The sequence below is a fragment of the Lepisosteus oculatus genome, chromosome 6 (genome assembly GCF_040954835.1).
Source record: "Lepisosteus oculatus isolate fLepOcu1 chromosome 6, fLepOcu1.hap2, whole genome shotgun sequence".
NCBI classification, from domain to species: domain Eukaryota; kingdom Metazoa; phylum Chordata; class Actinopteri; order Semionotiformes; family Lepisosteidae; genus Lepisosteus; species Lepisosteus oculatus.
The window spans coordinates 52,483,066-52,505,100 of record NC_090701.1 but is presented as its reverse complement, the minus strand read 5'-3'; the positions used below and the strand labels follow the sequence as shown (position 1 = coordinate 52,505,100).

Here is a 22,035-nt window from a genome sequence, read left to right as displayed (position 1 = left end):
GTGACAAACAGCACAACAGATTCCACTATGTCATTATTTATTTAACAAAAAATAAGCTAAAATGCAGAAGCCATGTGTGGAAAAAGTAAGTACACAACCATGATTCAGTAGCTTGTAGAACCACCTTTAGCAGCAATAACTTGAAGTAATCATTTTCACTATGGGTTTATCAGCCTCTGACATCGTTTTGGAGGAATTTTGGCCCAATCTTCTTTACAACATTGCTTCAGTTCACTGATGTTTGAGGACAATCATTTATGCACATTTCTCTGAAGGTCTTGTCACTGCATCTCAATGGGGTTGAGGTCTGGACTTTGAATTGGCCATTCCAACACCTTGATTCTTTTCTTTTTCAGCCATCCAGTTGTTGATTTGCTGGTGTGCTTGGGATCATTGTCCTGTTGCGTGACCCAGTTTCGGCCAAGCTTTAGTTGTCGGAAGATGGCTTCACATTTGTCTCTAGAATACTTTGGTATAAAGAGGAGTTCATGGTCGACTCGATGACTGCAAGGTGCCCAGGTCCCGTGGCTGCAAGACAAGCCCAAACCATCACCCCTCCACCACTGTGCTTGACAGTTGGTCTGAGGTGTTTGTGTTTGATTTTCGCCAAATGTGGCGTTGTGCATAATGACCAAACATCTCCACTTTGGTCTCGTCTGTCCAAAGAACTTTGATCTTGTGGTTTGTTCAGATACAACTTTGCAAACTTAAGCCCTGCTGCCATGTTCTTTTTGGTGAGAAACCTTACGTGTTCAGTCTTTTTCTGATTGTATTGTCATGAGTTTTAACATTTAACATGTTCACCGAGGCCTGTGGATCCCCAGGTGTAGCTCTTGGGTTCTCTGATATTTCTCTGGGCATTATACGGTCTGACCTTGGGGTGAATTTGCTGAGATGCCCACAGATTTCATGAGCAGCAACAATTGCTTCTCTGAGTTCATTGCTGATGTCTTTTCTCCTTGGCATGGTGTTAACACACACCTGAATGCTCCAGACCATCAAACTGCCAAACGTTCTGCTTTTATAGAACTGCTGATGATCAACTTATCAAGTGCATTTGATCAGCAGCACCTGGCTGCTAATTGCCTTCTTAATTTCTATGCAGTAAGGGTGTACGTAATTTTTCCTACATGGTTTCTGGATTTTGGCTTACTTTTTGTTGAGTAAATAATGACATGGTGAAATCTGTTATGTGTTGCCTGTGATCTGAGGCTAGATCTGTCTAATTATAGAAGTTAGGCGAGGACCCTTCGATTTGTTATTTATGCTCTGGTATGTAAAACCATTGAATTGAAAGAGTGTGTACTTTCTTTTTCACATGACTGTATGTGGTGGTTTGGGACAGTAACTAGTTTTTAATGCAGTACATCAATACAGATCTACAAACTTGTGTGTAATCTGTAATAGTATTTAAAAATACAGACTGATCTGCAAGATCTGATTGGGTGGGGAGATCATTTCACAGCTATGGAGCAACAGCACAGAAAGCTCAGTCTTCCAGGGTTAGAGCCTTATTTTGTGAAATGTAGGAAGGCCAGAGTCCAAAGAGCAAAAGTGACGTGCCGGTATACAGGGAGATAACAGTTCAGTGATGTCGTCCGGTGTCAAACCATTTAAGTCCTTCAAAGGTGAGCTGCAGCTTTTTAAATTCTCTACCCATAAGGAGCTAGTGTCAGGTAGAACTCCAGAGAGATGTTCCCATTCTATTCAGGTTGTGAATAGTCGCCATCTTTGCCGAGTAGCAGTAATGTGCAGTTTGCACAGATTGTTTTTTGTCCGATAAGATTTAAACCATGACCTAACAATTCCAGTTATACCAACACCCCTCTGTAATCTGTTCAGCAAGATACGATCATAACAGTAAGGTAAGATCAAAGCCCAGCAGGACAAGATGAGAGAAAAACATGACTCTACAGTGGTAATTCCGTATTAGTAACCTTAACGAGCAGCTTTCGGTACTATCAAGTCTGAGCTTGGAGAGAGAAACATTTCATACAGCATATTTGCAGACAAATTACTTTGCAACTGAACATCAGCCAAAAGTTAAGTTAGACCCCAGGCTGCTGGTCATGACTAAGCCTGGGTTCTGCTTTTTTGACATATGAGATAAAAGGCAAATTTAAACCTTTTTTTACATTGCACAGTCTTCACAACAAACTTATTTCATCAGTCCTACTGAAGCTTTTTTTTTAAATAAAAAAAAAACAATTTTGTAACACTGGAACAAAACGGTAAAGGCGATCTCCACCCACGCCTCTTTGCTGTTCCCCAAAAGTCACAATGCTAAGTTCTTAGCACAGTGCTTTATCTGTATCCTCCAATTCAAGACGGGTTAATGTTCCATATTTTTAACGCGCAGTGGCCGTTACCAAGTTAAATGGATTGTAAATGGGCGAATGGCTTTTTTTTTTTGCTTTCTATGTTATGCAACCAAACCCCAGTGTTGTTAATAATAATTACTGATGTCATTTTTAGACTTTTAACATTGTTGTCAACAATGGTGTCAGGTTAATTTAAAATAACGTGAACACAAGTGTTCTTAGGGGGGTAAAATCAGTCTTGAAAAATAACCAGATATGCAAACATCCAAAGATTCAAATTCTCAAGTTTTTCGGACGTGCAGGAGCATAGATGCAGGAGGTCGTATAGCCCGTGGTCAGTCTCTGCCTTGTAAATAAAATCCAACTGGTTAGTTTCCATAGTTACAGTGGGGTGTGTGTGTGTGTGTGTGTGTCGGGGGGGTCTCCTTAAGGCACACACAGTTCCCAAGCAGTGCCCTGGCTCCCTGGCTGCCACAGACCGAAGGATTTATATGATGGCTCAATCGCAAATACAAAATACAATTGACTGGTTAACAGGTTTTATTACCACTTTATGTGGCACGAGCATAGAATTCCACTTGGGGTTCATTTCTATTTGTTTATTTTACTTTACTTTTTGGCTCCGAGCTGTCTTGGCTGTGAAGTGTTTTTTTTTTTTGTTCTTTCGAAGAGCTTGTGGTTTTGGAATTTGGTCAGCAGATATCAAACAGTAACTGTGTAGTGCACTAATAAGCATTTTTGAGGAGTTCCGGTAGCCAGCTTTTACATTAGAACAGTAGGTGCATTGTTCTATTGTTTTTTTGCTCAACAGCAAGATTGTGATATGCTAGTTCTTATTTTCTGTTCAGTGCCTTCATAGTTTTATCTAGCAGTCTTCTACATTATTATTCAGATGAATTACTTTTACTCTGGATTTGTGGATTTCAAATGGATCTTGGGAAACTGTAGTGCTTTCGTTTGTGAATTAAAAATTTGTAAGGGACTGAAATCAGAAGGTCAATTTTTCAACAGGTCTTCAATGAACAATTTCAATACAAGCAATTTCATTTGAAGCACTTATACCACAGTGTGGTCTCTCAGAACTGGAGGATGTAAAAGTTCACTGCAGGTGTCTTAAAAAGGGGCCACACTCTTGATTATATCTACAGAGTTTGTGGTTTCATCCTCCTTCTCTGGTAGACATCAGCAGGCCTGGTGTCTGGTGAGGTCCAAGCTTGGTTTGCAGAGGCTGTTCTTGCCAAATGGGCCAAGATGCCTTGCTTGGTCCATTCCTTTGTGTTATTGTATCCTCTTCAAAGTTAAACATTTGCCCGTTTTGGCGCACCTGCAGCGTGGACCTCTGATTTAGCGTAACATTTGTGGGTTTGTTGCTCCGATTTGGTTCTCTAGCTGATGTACAGATGACCAGTGCGACGTGCCGTTACTGTAATAGTGTCCCGCACAGCTGACTGACGATTCATAAAGAACAGCAGATGTCTGCAGTCGCCCTCCCCATCCCCAGCTCGTTTAATTAAACATGGAGAAAACAACTAGACTCCCCGCTGTTCAGTCTGTCTGTAATTTAAATGAGACCATGGCTTTCAAGAAATCAATTTTTCATCCAATTAATTTATGGCGTAACTGTTTTTAAAAGTAGTGATTTATTCAAGAGGACTATGCTTATTCCATAATATAATGTATTCGGAATATTGTAAAATCTTGGGATTGACCCGTTGTACAGATCATACAGATTTAAGTTAGACTGAGGTGTGAAGATCGTAGACACGGCGGTGGTTCGTGAGGAGCCCTCCTCGTGTTGTGAAATAAGGCCTCCCGCTCTGTGGTGTCAGAGAAGGGAGAATTTCCCCTTGCGGGTGAAGCACGGCCTGTTGGCGTGTTCGTGGAGAGACGAGAGCAGGGGTTTCCAGTCCCGCTCCTTTGAGACCCACACAAGTGTTGGTGTTTGTCACCGGCTCAGCCTTTTCCTGCGGCGAATCCTTAACTGAACAAACAGAGTGCTTGGCTAGAACGTTTTTGGTGTCCTAAGGGTGGAGGTTTGAAGCTACTTAAGAAATGCAACAGTTAACAGGCAACCCCCTGTTTGTTTAGGACCTGAAAACAATGGAAGAATTCAAATCAAGGCTGTTCCTGATTCAGTTATTTAATGGGGTGCTCAGGTGTGAGGGTCCCCAGGACCAGCGTTGGGAGCCTCTGGCCTGGAGGCTACAGACGGACGTGATGCTGTAGGCCTCCGGACCCCAGGCTGCCACCCAGAATTGCATGTTCTCAGTGCTCTGGTCCAGCTTTGCTTCGAACCTCGGGGTAACTGGGCAAACTCAGAGGGGCATTAGGACCTGAACGCGTCTTTCAGAAGCGGTTTCTGGTTCCAGTCCCCTTTCATCTGCCTGCTCTAGAGACGCGTGTGGTTTTGGCACCTGGAATTATGGGTTAGTCAAAACAAATCCTTGACTTTCTCATCTGGCAAGAGAAGAAACAAATACACACGCTAAAGGGAGAAGAAAAAGGCCGGCAGGATTGTATTTTCAAACGACTCGCCAGGACTGTTACCTCCCTTTTTTGATTTTTATGAATTGAAACCATTTATGTGTGATCTGCCACTTCCACCACAGCTGGTGTTAAATTGGGCTGGAGAACTTTTATGAGGTTTGTGTGTACTGCAATAGCGTTGAATTTGGCAATTTTATTTTACTATATGTTTTTTTTCCTCCAGTCTTGTTTTTAACTCCGTTTCCCATGTAATTTGGAAGACGCTCACAAACGGGTGCTGACATGCGGCAATAAGATCCTTACACTTATATAGCACGTTTTTGGTTACTTCACTCAAAGCACTTTATAGTTAATGGGGACTCCCCTCCACCTCCACCAGTGTGCAGCCCCATCTGGACGGCAGCCATAGTGCACCAGTATGCTCACCACACGCCAGCTATCAGCGGGCAGGAGAGCAGAGTCATGAAGCCACTTCATAGATGGGGTGATGAGGACACTATACTGAGGCATACAGGACTCCAAGAGACTGCAGGGTGAGCGCCCCCTACTGGTAACACTGCTAGCACATCTTCTAGCAGCAACCTTAGCTTTCCCATCCAGGTACTGGCCAGGCTCACAACTGGCACCTTGCTGAAGCTGAGCAGGTGTGAGCTGCAGGCGGAAATAGCTGCTGGCAATAGTCCATGGAGGCCAGTAGAAAAGGCTGTGTGCTCGTGAGCTCAGCATTTTTCCTCGGCTCCGTTAGCATGGCCACACTCGCTCTCTGACTTTTTAGAAAGAGGGGTCCTTCTGCCCTCCGCTGAAGTCTTGCAGCAGGTCAGCATAATGTGATCTTGCTGGCAGACAAAATGAAATTCTCCCAGAATTTTCTTCTTTCCCCAGCTTCACTGTGAAGGATGCTGGAGAGAGATTCTTGACCCAAGTCTGTTACCATATCTGTAGTTCACGGCACAGTTTGGCCCGTGTCTGTTGTGTGCTGAATTGGGTGCCGGTGTTTTGTGGTGAAATCTCAGAGTCCAATGTAATTTTTTTGCTCAGTATAAAATGCATTTATTCCAAATTGGTATTTCTGTAGGTCACTTCATTTCGTCAAGTAGGTAGCTGCGTCAGCATGCGTAGGCTGCAAAGGAAAGTGGAAAAAGAGGAAAGAGGGATTTTCCTCTCTCTCACACCTGAAGAAGGCTCCACTGCCGAAACGTTGTTTCTTTTCTTCTCTTTTCAGCGTGGAATAAACCTTCATTTGATTGTGACTTGAGCAGAAATGTGGGTAAAGCTGTAGCTTTTGTCAGTCCCCTTCCTCACACCTCCTGCTGTGGTTGGTGTGGTACCGCTGTCTGAGGAAAGGTCACCGCTGGAAAGGGAGGACAGCCCACGGAAGAGAAGTTTAACTGGGGTCTCGATTACTTGGTCATTAAGTGTCCCGTGGCACTGTGTGTACAGACGAGCGTTGTTGTCCCTGGTGTCCTGACTGAACTGCACGCTGGGCTTGTACAGCCTGGCCACCTTAAAGCAGAGCTACCCACACCTTTTCAGCACATATGCTGCATCTCAATCATTTTAGGACGCACAAAACAATATTGAACTTGGCGCTGCTTGCGATGTGCGTCTGTCTATATTATGCGTCCCAGAATTTGAATTGAAACAATGACTAAGATTTAAATGGAAATATTTGATTTCACTTTTTTAACTTTAGAAATTCACGTACAGGAGGTGTGATCTTGTTTCTGTGAATGTGTCTGTAATGTTTTGTTCAGACAATAAGGTGTAGATTTTACTCCATTGTTTTCATTCTCATCTTACACGTATGTCGCTTACTTGTTAATGGGCTCATGTTGCGTTATATGTACTGTGCAATTGTGTTATGACTTTTACCTGCCTGCAAGGCAGATTTCCCATTTGGGACCGTATAAGTGAAGAGTTACGCAAGACCACTGATCTACACTTCTTACACACACAAGTCCGCGGAGATCTTTCCACAGCACACCAGTGGACCATGGTCCGCAGCCACAGGGAAACACTGCCCTAAAGTTACCCCTTCGTTCAGTTGGTGAAGCAATTCCTGTGCATCCTGAGTCACCTGGCAGTAGTGGTGGGTAAATTGCTTTGGGTGAAAAACGTTATGCAAATACAAGCAGTTGTACTTTAATGACTATTGTTTAAGGGAAATCCTGAAAATGAGTAGTATAGTATATAGCTCATGATCACAGTGTGATGCAAAAGGCTTATTAGGCCACCTTTTAAACTTGAGTTACGTTTGTGTCTCATTTACAGATATAGGGATTTATGATTTATTACTTTAAAATTCTTAACGTGACAAAATATTAATAAAAACAGAAGGGTGATGAGTTGTAGGTCTATTACTCACCCAAATGAAAAAAGCCTTGCGTGACATGTACTTCTCTCACCCAAAAAAGTTTGTTTAGAAATTTGGATCTATATAGTTTTGGAAAAGTTTTTCCCCCCCCTTAATTCAATTAAAAAGAGAACTGAAACAGCAGAAGTGGGTGTTTAGCTGTCACGTCGCAGAGCAATGGAAAATTATCTGAATTACGTACAGCTTAGTCCTGCAAATCTGAGCCCTGTTCTTTAAGAGCAGCACAAGGTCCTATGTGGTGAATTCTGTAGCCTTTTCAGCCGGTTCCCACTATTTGTTTCTTTAAGTTTGAATGTTCTGCAAAGAATTTTACAACAACACTAGCAGTTATTTGAAGTGCATTTTAAGTGGATGGTGCTTTCTGTCAGAACACCATTTGGTACAAAGCTCGACCTGTTACCTTATAAATTGTATCTTTTCAGAAAATCAGGGGTGCTTTTAAGTCAAATGCTTTGGGGATCAGACCTTTGTCAAAAGGCTTCAGAGCACAGGGTCCTTGATCCTGAATCTTAGACTTTGAGGATCAGTTTGTTCACAGGTTTTCAGTCCAGCTGAGCTCTGAATAACCTGAAGCAGCTTATTGACTTAATAAGATCAATTGACCAGCTTATCCCAGCTCTTCATGTGCTGGTATTTTAAAGACGCCTGAAAAACCTGCAGGAGCGAGACTGGGTACCCATGCTTCAGAGCAACACGACTATTTTATGAAATCTTGGAATAGAACCTGTGAAAACCCCAGAGGATGTGATTTTGCAGTTTGCGAAAACATAGTATGCTGGTTTGAAGGCTTAACAAAGCCTGCTTTTTACTAGTGTGAATTCACACATCAATGTAAAATGAGTTTCAGGTTCAAGTAAAATTGTTTTTTGAGCCGGACACAAAGACAGCTCAATAAGCTCCTTTGTCAAGGAGTTTCTATGCCAAAACTGAAAAGCCCCATATGGGAGAGAAAGTAATCAGAAGTGGAAATGCAGCTGACCAAACTTCACCACTAAAGTGAAACCAAATGCTGATTTCTGTGGTTTCTAAAGGAAAGTCAAAAGAATGAATAGCCTGCAGCAAGAAGCAGGCTTAGGGGCCTTGTCAGGAGAAATTTGGGTACCTAGCACTCTTCTTTTTTTTTACCCCAGGACGAGCCACAGGAGTTGTTAGTGAAAGATTCAAAGGCCTTTTTTACTGGAAAAGTAGCTTTCCGCATCCGATACACACTGGCGTGGTAAAGAAGCAGATGAAGGACCAGAACAAGTCCTGGTTTGCAGTTAAGGGAGAATCGGGTGAGGATTCCCAAGTTACTGTACCTCCTGTAGGTTTTCCTTGCTTCAGTGCCGTCCTTGACGACAAATTGTAGGATAATTTTTGCATTGGAGGAAATCCACATCTTTGTGTGGACTGGGATTGTTTTATTTAGAGGAGATAAAACAGTTAGGTGGGGCAATTTAGATGGTCAGTGCAAAAGTATGGTTTAATTCCAATAATAGATTGCAGTAGCCTGTGCTCTTCTTTTGGCTATCTGGTATTCTTGTTGCTGAGTGACTTTTTTTTTTCTTACAAAAGTCATCTGTGAGTAGACACTTCATCGGTGTCATAACAGTCGGTTAATAGGGACATTGGTCAGCTTATAGAACTGTTCAGTTTCCTTCCAGTTGTTGTCCCACTTACTCTGGTTCAGTGTGGTGTCACATGGCTTAACAGCTCTCTGTAGTACAATGGAGGTCTGAGAAAGTGTCATGTCTCGTCTGCTGTGCTTTAAGCACTACGTGAGTCGTACTAAATGTGATCAAAGAATCGGGCCCACACAAACTCCTGTCTTCTGCACATTCTTCATCAAACCTGATGCCTCACTTGATCTTCAGTAGGAAGGCTTGGATAGTCCCCAAACTGCAAAGATGACCTTTCATTGTTTTTCTTTTACTGCAGATCCATTCTCGATCTGCATGTCCGTATTGTGTTGCTACCTAGATGAGACTGTGTTTGACTCCCAAGCGTCTTCTGGGACTCCCATTGCCTGGCTGTGAAAAGATGGAAAACAGTAATTCTACAGTGTACAGCACTATATGCATCTATTTACATCTGCCATAACAGCTCCTCTTTCATCATGCTGGATAATGCCTGGTAGGTTTGCAGTTCCCGATGCTTCTAAGAGTCGTATAAAGGTCTGATAATGTCAGCACCCCCTTGCTCAGAGCTGTAGACAAATCCAAGGCAGCTGTCTTCTACTTCTAGGATTTCTGTGTACCTCACACAAATGGCAGTGTCTTCTCATTTAGAATCCCATGCCTTGTTTTGAGCTGAGGGGTTCTTTCAGTCTTACAGGCCCCACCCTTTTGTAGTGAGTATAGCATCCTGATTAGAGAGCATGTGGCATAAATATAGAAGGTTCCCATGGCTTGATTAATCTTTTGTCATCGTGGCCCTTCAGTGCAGTTCCTTGTCAATGCTGACACTTTGACTTCTTCCAAGAAATGGCTGGGTGACATCCTTGAATTAATGAGCAGTTAAAGCAGTAAATTGGTGACTTCAGCAGCTTGTCTGCTTTCTGTCTTGTGAGAATGCAGTAACTGTGTCATTAAAGTCCCCACTTCTTTTGATGGGGAAAAAATGGCACCCCCTTTGACAAGGTCACTCGCTTATCCTGATCTTGCATATTTCTGGAGTGTTTTATGTTGGTTTTTTTTGAGTCACTTGATGCTTTTTTCCTGTGAAGTTGGTGTCTTTAGAACTGCTCAAAAACCGCACTTGCCTTACTCCTCTCGAAAATGACTCATAATATTCAACAAGCAATTGATTAGTAAAAAACGCGTTTTTAAAGTAGTATGAAGTAGTAGAGGCCTTGAAGTCCTTGTGTCAGTGGTACCAAGGTCCAAATATGAGACTTAATGAGGATAATGCAGCGGAGGCCTGAGAATTATCGCTGTCTTTGCAGTGGACGGGGCTCTGGAGCTGTAGCAGGAAGGTTGTGAGTTCAAATGCCAGGTGAAGCCCTGCTCCCATGCCCTTGAGTGAAGTCTTTCACTCAGATTGCTCGAGTAAGAAATACTACAATGGGTCCATTGGAAGTCACTGTGGCTTAAAGACTCTTGAAATGTCACGCGTGGCGTGTGCTGTGAAGTACTCCAGTAGCCTAGCTGCAGTAAGCGAACGGTTTGACAATAAGTTTGGGGAAACAGTTTTGGATTTGTGGTAATGATTCCTTATTCCTTCTCCTGGTAAAACTTCCTTATCTTTCAGAAAGTTTATCAGCCTCTTCTACGTGCAGCCCGTGGTTTAGGCTGTATATTATTGCTGAAAATGTCATTATCCGTTTAGTGAACGGCACAGTCAGGGCTGCGTTAATTGCATGTGTGGTGGCGCAGCGTGGAGGCAGGGAGGTGGGCTGCGCTGAGTCACGATCCGCCAGGCTGAGTCACCGGACCGGGGGGGGTCTGCTGCTGGATCGACACCTCGGAAAGGTGTGTCCCCCGGGATGGCCCGCTCGCCCGCAGCCCTGCCTGTGTTTTCCTGGTCCCGCGCGGCGGACCTCTCGGCCAGCCTGTCGGGAGAGCCAGGACTCCCGGGCTGGGGCTGGGGAGGGCTCGTTGCTCTCGGTGCTGTTCGCTCTGGTCATCGCCGCTCTCTCTCCACAAAGGATCTGCTCGTCTGCTTTTATTGAATTACAGGCCACGCCGGGTTTTTTTTTCCATAGCTTTCTGTGAGGTTGTTGGTGCACTGAGCACTGCAAACTTGATGTGCTGTCAGTTTGAATTCATTTCAGGTTGGCAGGGTTTTTTTCCCTCCCATGCGCTTATGTAGCCTTGTTGCTGTGTTACATGGTTTTACGTTGTTTTATGGTAACTGTCAAGCTGAAAAGCCCCAACATGTTGTAATCTCTACAGTATCTTGATTGTTTTGCAGTGTGCCGGTGAATGTGGGTGAACGTAAAGGAAGAAAAGCATGCCTGTGTTCCTGGTATCTCACACGTGCAGGTTATAATTACTGAAAAGACTGAAAATAGGGAAAGCACCCATACTCCATACAGTGCAGTTAACACCAGATCTCTTTGTCTGGTAACATGCATTAATCAGAGCTCATTAACCGGACTGCACCGTGACCACGTGTGTTGCAGCACAAGAATAATGCAGACTTGCATGGTCTGAGTCGTGATTCAGCTCAATGGCATGTTCCTTAAGCGGGTTGAATCAGGGCCTCAAACAAACAAACAAACAAACAAACAAACAAACAAACAAACAAACAAACAAACAAACAAACAAACAAACAGCAGCAGTAGTAAAAGGTTTTGCTGCAAAGGTGCAAAAAGAAATCTGCTGGTTCCTTCCCAAGAACGTGCACGTCAAGGAATCTCCGGTGTATTTTGCCTTTCGGATCAGTCTGTCACGATGAGTTGGTTTTGTGTTAAAACCAGCACTCCTCGGGTCTAATCTGAGCCCTCCCCGCCAGCTGTGTGAATCGCGTCTTGGTTTCCTTTGACATTAGCCCTCAGTGACAAGCTCGTGGAAGGGAGTAACACCTGCTCGGAGTGTTAAAGACGTACAAATACTGAAAACGCAGGATTAATATGACTCGCTGCATCAGCTTTGTACATTCCAGCCCACCTCCAAGCACACTGTGGTTATTAAGTGGATTTGACTGAACACATGAAAGCAATTTGGCTGGTGCTACATTTTTATAGCTCCAAAGAGTTACAATATGCGCTCTATCTTCAGGTCTGCTTGTCTCAATGCATGTGTGTGTCAGAAGCAAGGGGATGCCTGGCAAATATTAGGAAAACAAAACTCATGAGAATACACCACGGTGTTAATTCATATAAATCTCAGTTTGAACAAGAGAACTGCATCAAGCGAGAAAGCATTTTGCAATGATGTCAATGCAAATGTTTTTTTCTCCAGAATGTCCTCCCTTCTTAGCAGTCGCTGCTGCACGGACTTGTAATTTCAGCGGTCTTTCATTGTTTAATCTGAATCTTCTCCTGTCTTGCCTCCCGTCACGTTTGTCCATTAGTAGATCAGAGGGTGAAGGTTGTTGGACAGGAGGCTGACAGTTACTTTATGAAACCTTCTGCTCTTCTGTCCGATTCAAGAGGTTCTGCATGTTTAATGTCACAGTCGTTATAAACACCCCTCTCCACCCCCCACCCCCCCTTTTCTGAATGTCTCTTGTGATGAAAGTGGACATTAAAGTGTCAGTGAAATGTCCTCTGTTACATTACCTTTGAGACTAACTAGGTATCACTTTCATCTTTTGTTGGTTCCTTTTTTTTAAGATGATCCAGGCACCCCCCGTAATTTTCCCAGCTAGTGCATACGTAGATAAGAAAAGTGACTAAGTAGCATGTACTGTAGTGTATCATTACTGTTTATGTAACTAGCGTGCTGTCTTTTAACCTTTCCAGCAAACCATCTCATCAAAATGAAGCAGATTTATGATGTTCTCGGCTTCAGAGCCTGAGAACTGTTTCATTTATAGCTTGGCGCTCGTTTGAAACATCCAACTGTTAAACCAGGTGCATTCTCTTCTGTGCTTCAAGCCTATTTTTAGCTCTTTGCAAATGCACCCTTTCCATTGCATTGGTGGCATTAGATTTTTAGCGGCGATCAACACTGGCAAGAGATTTTAGTGATAACTGCAGGCTGCTTTTGATTTTTCTTTATAGTAATTAGTGTTTTGTCATGTCATGAATCTGTGAGTTCACACATTTATTAGCTTCACCAAAACTGATATAGTGTGTCTTCATTAAACTGTTCTTGTAGTTAAATGAAAAAGTATATTACCATAATCACAACATAATGTTTTTTTATTTTTTAATTATAGTTTTTTTTCCTAACAAGCTCTGAATAGCCTTTTTAAATATTTGCCATGTAGAAACATGCTGTTTGCAATTACAGCAAGAGCAGAGGATTACCCTAAAAAAAAGAAGTGAAAATCTTAGAATTAATGGATTTTTGTTTGATGATGATATGACCCAGCAGGACAAGAAAGGATGTGAGAGCAGACCACCGCTGTGTCATTTGCCAAGAGCCGGTGAAAGTGCTGTAAACTTTTGACCCTGTGGCAGTGGAAACTCTGCGGAGCACCTCGGAGAAGACAGGACTGCCAGCACCCCCCTCCCCCTCCTGCTAGGGTCCCAGCAACAGGGTCCTGCCTGTCAATGTTGGGTGTTCCCATTTAATCACTGTTCCCAGTTAATCAACACCAAGAACAGCAATAAGGTCTTCTGTCTGCACCTCTCAAAAGTCCACAGCAGCATGCGTGACGCATGAAGTGAAGTTAAAGAGAGAGTAAAGCACAGCAAACGGGTGCAGTTAAATTGAGTAAAACTAATTTTTGCATTTAAAGGTTCTAGTTAAGAGCGACGTCTCTGAAGCCTTGGTTCCAAAGCCTTGGAGCTATGGACTCAGGTCATTGTCACGGTACCATGGCAAATCCCAGACTAGGGTTTAGGCTATACAGATACAACAGAACGGAGCTAGACCAGTCAGTGCCTTGTGCATTAGCAGGACTTTTCACTGGTAGAAAAGTCCACTCTGAATTTCACAGGGATCCAGTGATGATGCAAGTTGTGTGCTGGTGCAGAATAGTAACTGGCTTCAGTTTCTTCAGGGTTCTGTGGCTTCTTAAGTACTTTGGCAGACACCCAAGGAATTATGGTGTTACGACAGCTGTGCCTTGTTGAAATAGTCATGTCAGTTTCAGCATCAGGCACAGCAAGGATCCTAACTGAGCAGTGTTGCATAGGCACAGGGAGGATACCCTTCTGACTGTCAAATGTAACACCAAGGTATCTAACTAGCATCAAGGTTGAAGTCATAGGCTTAGCCAAGCTGATGCTGTGAGCCTTTGAGTTTAACCTCAGTCTTGGAACAGTTTAGCTAAAGTTCTCTGGCATCCACTTTTTTTTATCAGACAGACTCCTGGAGCTGCATCAGTGATATCTGGTCTCAGGGTAAACGTTTGCATAGCAGTGAAACAAGTCCATGACGAATGACTCGCAGCATATAAATGCTAAATAGTAAAGGTGCCAAGCAGAGTTTGAAAAGAGGTAAGAAGAATAACGAGCATAAGCAACATTAGTACAGGCAAAGTTTACTAAGTACCAGTTGCCACCTCATACTTTTCAATCAATATTAATTGAGAGTATAAAAAGCTGTGCTTATCCAGAAGAAGATTATTAAGTGACTCAGAGTCAGAAGCCATAAGTAAATCATTAACTTCCCTAACAACAACCTTTTCAGTATTGTTGCTCTGTTTCTGCTGAAAAGGGCTCAAAAAGCTCATTAGATGCACGGTGAAGTGCAATTGAGCTGCCTTGCCTGTTCAAATTTTTTTTGCAAGAAAATGCAAATTGGAAGCTGAAGAGTATCTTTGGTATTGGGGGACAAAACCGGATTTCTAAGAACTGGCCATGAGGTTTGTGACAAAAGAGCAGTGGTGTAATACAAGGCACATGTAGCTAAAACCTGACCAGAGAGGCAGCGTTAAGAGCTTCAAAATGAGAAAAAACTAGAAGCTATGAGAATGTGAGGTGAGGCAGCAAATGATTATTGGCTGTATTTTGTTGTGCGACAAGACTGTTCCGTTGTTCAGCATAGGGAGAAAGAATAAATGTATTAGCTAGCATGTGCAATTTACAGATGTAGGCTGGATGTGCTCATGGTACACGCCTCACCTGTGGCCACATGTATGCGTTGAGAAACTGACACGCTGGATGAAGCTAAAACTGACCACAAAGTAGCTCAGAAGCCGACAGTAGCCGAGCAGTTAGAGTTTACGTGTGTTGAAATTGCCGAAAAGTAAAATATTTGCATGGGTTGCATAAGGCAGGGTTAGTTGCAAACGTGGACAGGAACCCAGTCAAAGGTCTAGGCAGACGGTAAACCAGAAGAACCAGAACTGCAGAGGCTGAGCACCGTGTGTATTAATAGCAAATAAAAGCAAGGGCAAAGATGTGGAAGAATGTTTCATCTGTGGGAATAGCCTTTTGTGTTTGTTAATTTAAAGATATGCATGCTGACTTTTTTTTTGCAGTTTTCTTAGTGGCTCTGAAATGAACTTTGCAAACATTATTCAGCTTACGACATAGTTGCTTTAGTAATTGGTAAAGACAAAAAGTTCTCCCAGTATGCTTACATATTAAGAATTGCAAGTGGTAAGATGACTTTTACAAAGAAACGCAGAACATGGTTTCCAAGAGGCTGTAGCGAGAATGAGTGTTTGCTCTTTCCGTTTTTCATTTTACTGGGGTTAAATTATGGCAAATTAAAGGATTAATTTTAAACTGAATTATCCTTCAGGAAGGCAAGGGATTTTAAGTGTGATTACAAGCATTTGCTAAGGAAGAGACTCTGTGTTTTAAGAGTTCAGAGACTAATCCTAGGATCGGGGAGATGAGCTGAAAGGTCTTTTTCTTTCTAATTACTTGCAGAACGTAATTAAAAAGGTATTCTGCATTTTATGTTTGAAAAATATCCCAAGAGTTAAAAACAGTTGCTGTAGACCTAAACTTCACTACTAAACTGCCTTATGAATGGAGGCTGCAGGAAAACGTATTTTTTTAAATTACTTTTTGCTTTTTTAAACAAATGACCTTCTTCATGGGTTGTGGTGATAGGATATTTCTGTACCTCAGAATAGTTAAGCTGATTGAACAGATCCGTTGAATTTGTCTTCCGTTCCTCTTGGCTAAGAGTTTGTTTTTCTTTTACGATGAGGTTAGCTCTCCTGTGAAGGAACTCCCAACACAGATGTTAGGAAACCAGATTTGGACGCCTTTGTGCTGTTGAGTATCAGTCTATATGAACTCATTCATTACTGCACAACACCACGTGAGACGTCTGGTTAACCCCAAATGGGCTTTTTGCATCGAAATGCTCAAGCTCAAAAACACATTATAACACAAACTGAGTGCTGCAGGAGTGAAGCATAATGGATCTGGTTGTGAGAATGAAGGGTCTGGCTCCCTCCGAGATCTTAATGTGTCCTAACTAGAAGTGAAGACAGTATCCATCCTTCTGTTCGTTCTGTAACCTCTTTAGCCAGTACGTGGAGGGGGCCGGAGCCTATCCCAGCAAGCAATGGGCGCGAGACAGGAAACATCCTGGAAAGGACACCCGTCCATCGCAGAGTGCACACACTCGCACCAGGGTATGTCTTTGGACTGCTGGAGGAAATCGGAGCACCCAGAGGAAACCCATGCGAACTTGGGGAGAACATGCAAACTCCATGCAGATAGCACCTCGGGGACTGCACCCAGGGCTCCAGCGCTGCAAGGGTGTAGTGTCAACCACTGCTCCACCATGCTGCTCGTCATATAGTATGCTTTTTCATCCTTTTTGTCCAAGAAGAGAGCCATGGGATCTTTAAAACCAAAGCAGTTAGGACCTTTGCTTTACCATACTGGTTTTGGAACTGAAACCAAAGTCTAGAGTGTGATTTATTGGTGATTTATTGGTCCAGCAGCACCACTTGGAGCACAGCCTTGCTTTCCCTGGAGGTGTCCTAACCCAGTACGGACCACACCCAGCCCAGTCCTGCTTAGTTTGTGAATTTAGATGACGTCAGCCTACAAGATGCTGCAATCAATAATTAAATACTAGTGCATTGCACAATTATAACACAGCAGAAAGGCTGCAAACCAGAAGAGGCCAATCAGATATTTGGGTTTAGTAGCTAAGTAATATATTGATCTTCTTATCTCCCTGTATAGTATACCCCTGTATCTTGTATTGCTCAATTACTGAATTTTTACTTTGCACAGCTGAGCTAAATTTAATCTTATGCATCTTTAAAGGGTGTGTACAGATGGGATTTATCCATATTTTGCTGAAACCTTGTGAACAAGCAGTACAAAGGACACTTGCAAGTGGGGATCGTGCTTTTCATTTTCTATAGCTCAAACCTTGACTTGTGTTCATTCTTTGTTATAAATGTCTCATTGTCAGGTAGTAGTAGCACTCATAGAAGTACTCTCTAACATGTTTGACTAAAATGGATAGCAGACAATGTGGCCAGTTACAGTGGACCACTGTGATAGTGAATGTCACATACTGTAGAATTAACACCATGTGCTGTTATTATGTTGCATCTTGAGAAACAACTGTGGTCTTTCTTTAATATCTAATGTGGCACAGATAAGTCACATCCTTGTAATTATTTTTGCCATTTAATATGATAAATGCTGTGCTGATGCAATGTACATGGAACAGATTGTTTAAAATATAAAAAAAAACTATTTGAGTTCCTCAGACCATACATCTTTAGTTATAACGTCATTAAGAGCTATCAATTGGCAAATATTCAAATAATGTAAAACCGTGTCGGTAACTTTTAATTGCATTCCTTCATTACTTTTCAAAGGAACTGTTCAGCAAAGAATGATTTTAAAATGTCACAAAGAAGTCAGCATGTCAGATTGTCTCTGATGGTCATATTCATAAGAATTAAGTCCAGTGATCACCTTGCCTTTGTCTGTCACCACTTCTGTTTTGTGTAAATATTGCTGTTTCTTTGAAAGTTTCTGTTAGATGTAAAAGAAAGAATTAAAAAAAATAGACATTTGAGAAAACAGAGTCATTGTTGATCTACAGTACTATGTATGTGAATTGCGTAGAGCTCCAGGCTTGCTACATGCAGCAGGAAAGAGGCCTCCCTGACTGTGCCTTTAAGTGAGGAATTTCAGGTCAACAATGAATCAGCTGCTTTTGTAGCCCCACTCTTTTGCAGCTGTTGACAAAAAAGAAGCTTCTAAGCCCCTTCATTAGCATGTACATGACAGGAGCCCTGTTTGGAACGTTAACACTGCATTGCAGCATAATGTGCTGTTCTGCTCAAACATGTTGAAATCTCTTGTTTTTACTGCATTTCCCCTGTAGCATAGTGAATGAGAATGTATCTCGTTTACCGTCTTTGTAAGATCTAGTCCGAGACCCATGTTCCTTTAATGCAAATTTGAACACCAGCAGAAGAGGCAGTGGTGCTACCCAGCCATGCTGTTGAAGCCTTTCTTTCAGCAAACGGCTGGATAAGATGCTTCGGTCGGGACAGTATTCACATCTTTACACTGGGTTGTGGGAGTGTGGAGCAAGCTACCCAACTGTGCTCCTGAAACCCATGTTCTGCCTCTTTCAAGAAATGACAGGATGTGACCCCCCTGTCAATTAGATACTAACAGCCAAACACACAAAAAATAGCCTGACAGTCATCTCTTGTTACTTCCTTTACTGTCCCAGATTGGAAAATGTGCTTTGCAGGCGGGTAAAATACATAACGCATTACACAATACATTTAACACAGCATGAACCCATTTGCAAATAAGAGACACGCATGAGAAAGAAAATATTTATAAGTGAAGTAAAATATACAGTCAGTTGTCCAAACTGAGCAGGTTAATAGCCATGGGAATAAAAGATGATTTAGTTCTGTCGCTCTTGAATCTAGGCGACGAGGACCATTATGTTCTTAAAGGAAGGCTTCATGATAAGCAGCAGAAGGTTAGGTGGAAGTTTTATTTTAGAGCTATAGATGTATATGCTGTGTGTCAGTACATTCCTAAATCCTAAGATGCCTTCTGGAACTTTGAAAGGAGAATGTCAAATTATCAACTGTTCAAACAGTTTGAAGAGCTCAGTGGTAGCTTCAAAGAGATGGGCAACCTGGTACTGACTGACCTTTGCCCCCTTGAAATTACTGGGTTGACCACAAAGCATTTTTTTGTTCTAAGATATATCAAATATATGCACAGCATTACCCAGAGATTTAACATTTTGTTTTGTGCTTATCATTCATATTAATCTCATGATCAGAAATACAGTTGTGTAAATACAAATACACTATGTTTAAAGAAATACACATTTTGACTGCTATCCTTTAGTCTGTAAATAGTGGAGTGCTTAACAGATATTCAGAGTATGAGACTTTGTCGAGTAGCGTGGTTGCTACTGTTCTGCCAAGGCAGAACACCCTTTTGATTAGTTGGTCAGCTTTTGTCATAGTGCCAGCTCCATCAAGTGTTAACTCCCATACATTTTCAAGCACTTTATCCAATGCAGGGTCACAGGAGAAGCCGTAGCCTATTACAATGGGTCAAAGGCAGGGTACACCCTGGATAGGAAGCTAGTTCATTACGGGACACAACAGACAGATGCACTCACTCCGGGGCCAGTTTTCCCAGAAGTCAGTTAACCTACAAGTATATCTTCTGTACCATAGTTTTAGCTGTACAGTTTTTTTAATGAGCTTGTATATGACTTTTGCTTCATACCCACTGACAGACAACCATTAAAATTTTATTAAATTATGTAGATGTCACACAGTTGATGTAATGTGCCTTTTTTAAATATATAATTAAGTATTAACTTAAAACCTTATGAAAATGAGTCGCAGTAACATGAGCACCCCATGTAGAAACAGCTGTTCTGAAAGGTGTAACAATTCCGGTACCAGGGTAGTGAATGGAGCGCATGGTAAGGGAACATCAGTGAAGTCCAGGTCTTCACATTGGATACAAGGCGTTGTCACAAAATGACCAGTAAAGCTCTGTGAACTGAATTAAGAAAGCGACACTTTACAATGCAAGGTTTGCTCCTGAGCTTTCAGAAAGCAGACCGAAACCTTTGTTCTTTGTTTGTTTGATTAAAGCCGTGGCTGATGTTAGTTCTCAAAATGTACATAACTAAAAAACAGTCAGAAATAAGGAACTGGATTGCACTGGGCATGGTGACATTGCTCGTCCTGCATATAACTTGGCAGTGATTACGCCAAATTCTAATTGCTCACTATTAATCTCTACCTAACTCATTCATTAGCTCCAGGAGCATAAAAAATTTTTGAACCCCATAGGTTGGTTCATATTCTTGTGTGTTTTAGATGTAGTATAAAATGAATTGGGTTTTCTGTGAAAGTCCTTAATAAAAGATGAAGATAACCCTCATTCAATTTAAAATGCAAAGATGTAAATTATATCTGGGTTATCTGATGATATTCAACAGTAAAGCTAACAGATTAACAGAGTAAGTAACAGATTAGCTCACACCTGAGGAAGGCTTCCCGGCCAAAACGTTGTGTTTTCTTTCTTCTTTTTTCAGGATGGAATAAGCATATTACTTGTTCCTTCAACAGTAAATATTCTTTCGTAAATAAGTACTTCCTATGATGCCTTTGATTCACTGGCTGGTGGTACCTCCAGAGATTTTCTGTAACTGTTTATTCGTCTGTTTCATTGGCTTTTAAGAATATTGTCCCAATCTTACTTCAAGAACCGCTTCATTCCGCTGACATTTGGGGGGTTTCGATTTCACCGCGGTTTAGATCTAGGCTTTGAATTGGCCAGCCCAAAGGAGAATTGTTGTTTCTTCTTCAGCCTTTCTCCTGTAGAGCTACTCGGACGTTTTGGACTGTTTTCTTGCTGCATGACCCACTTTCGGCTCGGCTCCTGCTGTTGAATGGACTTCAGAATCTGCTGATGCAACACTGAATCCATGATTTCATCAATGATGACAAGAAGCAGTGGTTTCTTCCTGGCCATCTTGCCATGAAAAACCGTTCCGGCTCAGTCTTCTCCTGATGGGTGAGGCATGGACAGGAGAGACATTCGTTGCAGCACGAGAGATCTGCTGGTTCTTTGATAGTTGTTGCTCTGGAGTTCTTTGTGACTTCCTGGATGATGGACCAGTTACTCCTGGAGAGATCCCGGCAGGGAGACCGGTTCTGGGTAGAGTCACCGCGGTGCTAAATATTTTCCATTTCGAGACTGACTGAATGGATGGAGTTCCAAATGTTTATATACGGTTTTGTGGCCTTCCACTGGGTTTGAGCTCCTCTGAATTCCCTTTTGATTGAGAAAGGTTTTCATTTACCGTAGAACCACACTCGCAAACCTTCTGACCATTATGTAGGATCGAGCTGCTCAGACTTGACCCTTGTTTAATTACCCACTTAATTGTGCGAAGTGAACTAGGGGTTCATTTACACTGATTCTGAATTATTTTCTAATTTATATTCCATTACATCTTAGCAAATGTATAACTGGTAAAAATATAAACCCTTTTGGTTATTTAGGAAAGGCCTGTTTTTTTGATTGAACAATGTTATTATGGTAATAAATGATCATTTCCATGATTATATTGGAAGTTCACCAACTTTTTTCAGCACTGTATATTGCATGCCATACACGTTATGAAAAAGGATCATTATTTTTCTCCTGTTTAAAAGAGGCTTAAATACAAATTTCAGTTTTAAATGTTATTTTTGCATGTGACGGAGTTATGTGAGAAAGCACTTTCTGAATAAATCATCATGTATCATTGACTGAGCAAGTTAGTGCTTGCTGTTTCAATAGATAAAAGAGCCAGGCCAGCTCAGGAAAGAATCAATATGACAAAATATCATCCACTATATGATGGGGTAGAGGTGTCTTTGATTTATTTTTTTCCTGCATTATTAAATGAGAACAATTAAGAAGGTTATTGTGTTTGAGTCAAAATCTGTCTTATTTTTGTTCAATATAAGTATTTGCATAGAACACCTTGACCTTCAAAATATCTGATACTTGTAATATTGTTCTGTTTGTATCTTTAAACATGCTGAACTCTGGCCATGCTTTATGTGGGGTATAAAAGGTCTTTTATTTACTGCAATGCCTTTCAGAAACTCCAGAAAGGTTACCTTTGAAGTAAATATATAGATATCACTTTAATCTCTGATGCTGTTTTATCATTTATAGATAATACAAGAGTATTAAAAGAATCTGGATTTTTGTTTTGCCTTAACTTTAAAAGATGTTCAAGGGTTGTTAGCATCATATCTTAATATACACAGAATCTCCAAAAAACGACCCGATTTGAATTCTACAATTCTAATTGTCCT

General features: G+C 41.8%; 1 protein-coding gene across 11 annotated transcripts in view; it reads left to right on the top strand.

Annotated features, from left to right (window-relative positions):
* The window catches only part of ncoa2 (nuclear receptor coactivator 2), a 133,887-nt gene that overhangs the window by 21,677 nt on the left and 90,175 nt on the right, over positions 1 to 22,035 (top strand). The window lies entirely within an intron of this gene.